We start from the raw sequence: 6,609 nt of genomic DNA on the forward strand, positions 1-6,609 counted from the left end.
AAAGAGGACTCGTTTTAATTAACTAATTAACAAGTTTTTTATTCTAGTAAAGTACTAAAAAATAATAATAAGAAATCGAACCTTGATTCTATATCATCTTTTTCTGTATCATAGGAATTGAAATAATAAATCTTCTTAGGATTCTTGTTGTTTCTATTTTTTTTTTTTTCAAAAACATTTTCAAATCAAATAAATAATTTGATCTACGATTTATTGGAACAAAAAAAGCCCGGCTAGGTACTGACCAGGCCAGGCCGTGGAACTAAAAATAAAAAGAAAAGGGCTTTTCGGATGAAATAAACTAAAAAAGGTACTTTCTTTTTATTTATAAATATTTTTATGAATCTTTAATATATTGGTATTATTTATATATTAGGATTGAAGATATCTCTTCTTTTGAGCCCTTATCTAATGAAATCTAATTTATCTAAATGGAATTCCTAATAAAAAAAAGTTTTTATCGATTTGATAGATATCCATCGATATATCTAGATAATTATCTATATCAATATAATGAAATTATATATCTATAAAGGGGTAGATAAAGATAATAAAGAGAGATAAAGAAGGGCTTTTTTCAAGCCTTTATTTTCTATTTTTTATACAATGTATCATAGTAATTATCCTTTTTCAATTTGGGGAGAGATGGCTGAGTGGACTAAAGCGTCGGATTGCTAATCCGTTGTACGATTTTTTTGTACCGAGGGTTCGAATCCCTCTCTTTCCGTTTCTGTCAATTACTTGGTATTTTTTTATAGTTGAGGAAAGATGTGGAATAGATAAAATGTTAAGAACATTTCAAAATCAAGCAAGGAAAAAAAATCTGATTTTGTTATTCTTCACGCCCCGGATTACGTCCCGGGTCATTAGATAGGAATCCGAAAATGAAGAGAGAAACAAAGAATATTACTACTGTATAAACAAATAGTTTGAGAGTAAGCATTACACAATCTCCAAGATCATTTTTTTTTTAAGAGAATAGATTCTCTATTTTAATCTGGTTTGACACCAAGAAATGCAGTGAAGTTATTTCTATAAATAGGAAAAAATTTTAAGAGTTGAGTCCTTGATTACTCAAAATTGGATTTCATACCCACAATTCTATATTGTGGGGGACTCGAAGAGGGTCGTTCAAAGGAAAAAAGTAAGAATAAGAAAATGAGAGTGATCCAGATTTATCATAGCTATAGAATAATTTCAATATTGGATTCAACTTAAAGCTTCAGACTGTATGTACAACTTATCTGATCTTATAACTAGTTAGAATCTTTTTTTTTTTTTTTTCTAGTAAATCATGAATTTGTCTCGGACAGTATTAAAAATATTATCGAAAGCTTACAGCAGCTTGCCAAACAAAAGCTAATAGAAAAAAGAATAGAGGTATTACTGGCATAACATCTACTATTGGATTCAAAAAAGCGTAGGCCTCGGGCAATTTGGCGACGAAAAAACTACTTGAATAAAGGAAAGAATTAAGACAGATACCGATGAAACTTAAGATATTAAGCATAACAATTTTTTTTTCTTTGTTCTTGAAGATAATTGTATTTCTTTTGATTTGATTGAGTTATTAATCCCCTATTATTGCTATGATATAAGGGATAAGGGAAAAATTAATAACATAAAGTAGGTCAAAAAACCTTTCTTTGATTTGAACTCAGCCAATCAAAAATCCTTCAATTCTCAAATAAAACGAGAATAGAAGAAATCCTACTTTCATACAATATCTTAATGGAATTATATGTAATGATCAATAAATTGAGTTTAATTGGATCTATAAACGTATCAAAATCTGAGCAACAATCTAATTTATTCTATAAATATTTGTACTGGAATTGACGACTAAGCACTACCAATATTAGTGTTTATTAGTGTTGAATATAAATGGGGCGTGGCCAAGTGGTAAGGCAACGGGTTTTGGTCCCGCTATTCGGAGGTTCGAATCCTTCCGTCCCAGAGTATGCGTATTATTATTATATATAATAATAGTATATTATAAGATATATGGAAAAATATTCGATATCAGACTATAGATTGCCGTTTTAAACAACCTTATGCTTAAGAGTCTAAATATAGATCGAATGTGATTGTTCTTTATTATTTTCTTATAATGATGCATTTCAGAAATGCGAAAGCCTCTATTATTCTCTATCTCTTAAATGGTTTGTGAAACCCGAGTATTTTTTTTCTGTGGATTTCTGAATTATAAACACGAAGGTCTTGTGTTTTTGGCACTAATGGAATTGAATTAATGGTCTTAAGAAACTTAAGACCTATTTAGGGTTTAGGGTACTAAATTTTAGAGTCAAATAAAAAAAAATAGGTAGGAACAATCGTTTACTCTAGATCTGTTTGACTTTCGCCTTATACAAGATAGTCTAGCACCTCCGAAACTAGTCCAGTCCCCCGTAGGATCCTTTTTTTATTTATGATGCATCTACTCGATCTAATTGGGGGTAGATAGGAGTTAATCCATAACGGAAGATATCAATTTGAATATCTGCCCGAATCTGATTAACAAAGAATCAAGTTACATATGTAACATATTATGTATTTCTTTTCACCTCATTTTTTCGTATGTTTGTCTGTAATGAATAATTGTAAATCCAAGTAACAATTCATACATCTTTTTCACTTTATTTTAAGGAAAGATTATTGAGTCTCTTAAGTTAAATAAACTAGGCAGAAAATGCTGATATGTATGTATTGTTATTATCTATTTTTATCGTTTTATTTCTTTTTTTTTTTTTTATTTTAGATCTATCTAATTGATGGGTTAATCCCGAATATACATTTATTTATCATAATCAAATGTAATAAATCCTTTACAAAAATTTATTCAAATAATATTATAATATAATATTTAGGTAGTAAATTTTCAATCAAGTAAATCTTTTTAATTATTTCTTATGAGTCCTTGGTACTCGAAGAAGTGTTAAACTCGTGAATCCATTCTATGAAGAAATTGAAAAATGGAGATTCTTAATTATTCGTAATTAATTATTTCTTAATTGATTTTATAGAAATTTCAAAAAATCTCTCTCTATCTAGAAAATATCTATATATAGAGAAATAAATATTGCACTCATACAAAAAAATGTTATTGATACAATATATACAATAAAATATGGGTTTCAATAAATTGAAGTATTGCTAAGACTTTTTCAAAAACTACCCATGTCATAAGAGTATAGATTACTATGGACCAACTAACCCAATGACTATACATGATTCCATAAATGAATCAATTACATACCAGTTCCAAGAAATTAGAGGTTATGGTAAAACTTCGTTTAAAACGATGTGGTAGAAAGCAACGTGCGACTTGAAGGACATGATCCACTGTGGATTCTTACACCCACCATTTTATATTATATAGGAATGAAGATGCTCTTGACTCGACATAGTTTGTTCGGTTGCACTCGAGCTCTTTTTTTTTTTTAGGGTTTTTGATGTAAATAGTACATGATGGAGCTCGAGTAGAAAGTATTGATTCATTTATCAAGGGCAGAGATCTAGGGTTAGTGTCAATCAATAAGTTAAAACTACTTCGTAAGTATAGGTTCGGTATACAAATCGAAAGGATCCAATTCGAACAAGTTTCAAATTCAAACATCAAATTGGATTAAAAGTGTATCACACGAGAATCCATTATTTATATGATTCTTTGATAAAAAGGAAATCAAAAAAAATGGTATGTTGCTACCATTTTGAAACGATTAAAGATCACCGAAGTAATGTCTAAACCCAATGATTCAAGGAAAGGATAAAGGATCCCGGAACAAGTAAAAATCTTTTTCAATTGTCTCAATAACTAAACTAGATCAGAATGAAGAATCGAAATAGATTCTAACGGAGACAGGCAAAAATAAAGAGGTTAGAGACCGCTCAATAAATGAAATGCTTAAGCTTAAGGGTTTTTTTCCTTTGCGTGAGAGTTATCCAACTTGAGTTATGGGGATAAGAATGAGTTTTTTTTTTCAAAAGAAAAACAAAAGAATAAGAAAAAAATTTTTAAATCATAGTCTAATTGATTTAATAATCTATAGATCTATTTGACATTAATTAGAATTCTATACATAACTTTGAATTTCCTCGAGCCGTACGAGGAGAAAACTTCTTATACGGTTCTGGGGGGGGGTACTTAAAATTTACATCTATCCCAATGAGCCGTTTATCGAATCATTGCAATTGATGTTCGATGCCGAAGAGAAGGAAGAGATCTTCGTAAAGTGGGTTTTTATGATCCGATAAAGAATCAAACCTATTTAAATGTTCCTGCTATTCTATATTTCCTTGAAAAGGGTGCTCAACCTACAGGAACTGTTCATGATATTTTAAAGAAGGCAGGTGTTTTTACGGAACTTCACCTTAATCAATAACCGAAATTCCATTTTTATTAATGAAATAAAAAAACGAGGGTGTGATAACTTAACTTGTATATAGCTTTGACTAACCTTTTCTTTAGTATTTCCCCCTCTCTCTTGTTCTATTCATACTATACACTTATTACCTTAAAATTGCGTCTTCGCTAATGAAAAAATCGATTTTTATTTTATTGATATAAATTGATCTAAGATGAATAGAAAAAAAATATATCGGGTTTATTCAATCCACAAACCCGATATATTTTTTTCTACTTCTTCCTTAATTTCTTCTTTCGCCTACATCTTTTATGTCTATCTATGTTGATTATCTCTATAGTGCCAATCTAAGTACGTAGTTTTTTTTAATTCTTTTCTATTATTTTAATAGAATTTATTATTATTAGAATATTTTCTCTTATTCTATTTTGTTAACTTTATCTAGTTAAATATAGTTATTCAACTCAAATTGTTATTTCCATTTGTTTTTTATTCATTTATAATTCTTTTGTTTTGTCCATTATAGGCGTTTTTCATTATTCACATTAATATTGACAACAGTGTATCAAACAAATATAATCCGATTGTGTATAAATGAAGCTAGTTATCTCCCTTTCATGACCCTTGCTTTTCACGCACATGATGGTCTCATTGTATTTTTTGTGATACAAAAAATTACTTTTGTGTAAGTGATATAAGAAGTTTTTTTTATTGCAATATTTTGATTACGTCATCTAATTTCATTTCTTTTGTTATTTTGATTCCGATTGTATCTACACAGAAAAATTTTTCATATTTTGGGGTTGCTAACTCAATGGTAGAGTACTCGGCTTTTAAGTGCGGCTAGCATCTTTTACACATTTCTATGAAGTAACAGATTCGTCCATACTATCGGTAGAGTTTGTAAGACCGCGACTGATCCTGAAAGGAATGAATGGAAAAAGCAGCATGTCGTATTAATGGAAAATTCTAGTAATATTTTTACCTTACTAGATTAGGCCAAACTTGTTTGAATTCTTGATGCGGAAAAAAAAGTAAAGTCGGGTCGAATGAATAAATGGATAGGGCACTATGCTCCAATTATAGAGAAATAAAAAGTAACGGGCTTATGTTCTTAATTTGAATGATTCGCCGATCTAATTAGACGTTAAAACTATATTAGTGCTTGATGCGGGAAGGACTTTTCTTATGAGTGAGTTATCCATTTTTTTCTAAGTCCTAACTATTAGTTACTCTACGTTATGAGGTAGAGGGGAATGTGTAGAAGAAGCAGTATATTGATAAAGAGTTTTTTTCCAAAATCAAAAGAGCGATTGGGTTGAAAAAATAAAGGATTTCTAACCATCTTTTTTATCCTAAAATAGAAACCAATTAGATGACAAAAGAAAAGAGAGGATAGAGAGTCCGTTGATAAGTCTTACCTATTTACGAGGTATCTATTATTATTCTTTATTTTACTGTAATACCTTGTTTTGACTGTATCGCACTATGTATCATTTGATAACCCAATAAATCCCATTATCGTATCCCCAGTTCAAATGAAATTTTAAATGGCGGAATTTAAAGGATATTTAGAACTTGAGAAATCTCGGCAACGTGACTTCCTATACCCACTTATCTTTCGGGAGTATATTTACGCATTTTCTCATGATCATTTTTTAAATGGATCCATTTTGTTGGAAAATTCTGGTTATGACAAAAAATCCAGTTTACTAATGGTAAAACATTTAATTACTCGAATGTATCACCAGAATCATTTTTTTTTTTTGTCGACTAATTATTATAACAAAAATCCTTTTTGTGGGTACAATAACAATTTGTATTCTCAAATGTTATCAGAAGGGTTTGCAGTCATTGTGGAAATTCCATTTTCCCTACGATTAGTATCTTCCTTAAAAGAAGAAGAAATCGCAAAATCTTATAATTTACGATCAAGTCATTCAATATTTCCTTTTTTAGAGGATAAATTCCCACATTTAAATTATGTGTCAGATGTATTAATACCCTATCCCCTCCATCTGGAAATTTTAGTTCAAATCCTTCGCTCCTGGGTGAAAGATGCCTCTTCTTTTCATTTATTACGGTTCTTTTTTCACGAGTATTGTAATTTGAATAGTCTTAGTACTTCAAAAAAATTGATTTCTTTTTTTTCAAAAAGAAATCGAAGATTAGTCTTGTTCCTATACAATTCTTATGTATGTGAATACGAATCCATTTTCCTTTTTCTACGTAACCAATCTTCTCA

General features: G+C 29.6%; 1 non-coding gene across 1 annotated transcript; it reads left to right on the forward strand.

Moving 5' to 3' along the window:
* The first annotated feature begins 639 nt into the window (after window positions 1–639).
* On the forward strand, window positions 640–727 carry TRNAS-GCU (transfer RNA serine (anticodon GCU)). Its single transcript has one exon. It is a non-coding gene; the product is annotated as a tRNA-Ser (tRNA).
* The last annotated feature ends 5,882 nt before the right edge of the window (window positions 728–6,609 follow it).

This window comes from Cucumis melo, unplaced genomic scaffold, assembly GCF_025177605.1.
Source record: "Cucumis melo cultivar AY unplaced genomic scaffold, USDA_Cmelo_AY_1.0 utg001163l, whole genome shotgun sequence".
NCBI lineage: Eukaryota > Viridiplantae > Streptophyta > Magnoliopsida > Cucurbitales > Cucurbitaceae > Cucumis > Cucumis melo.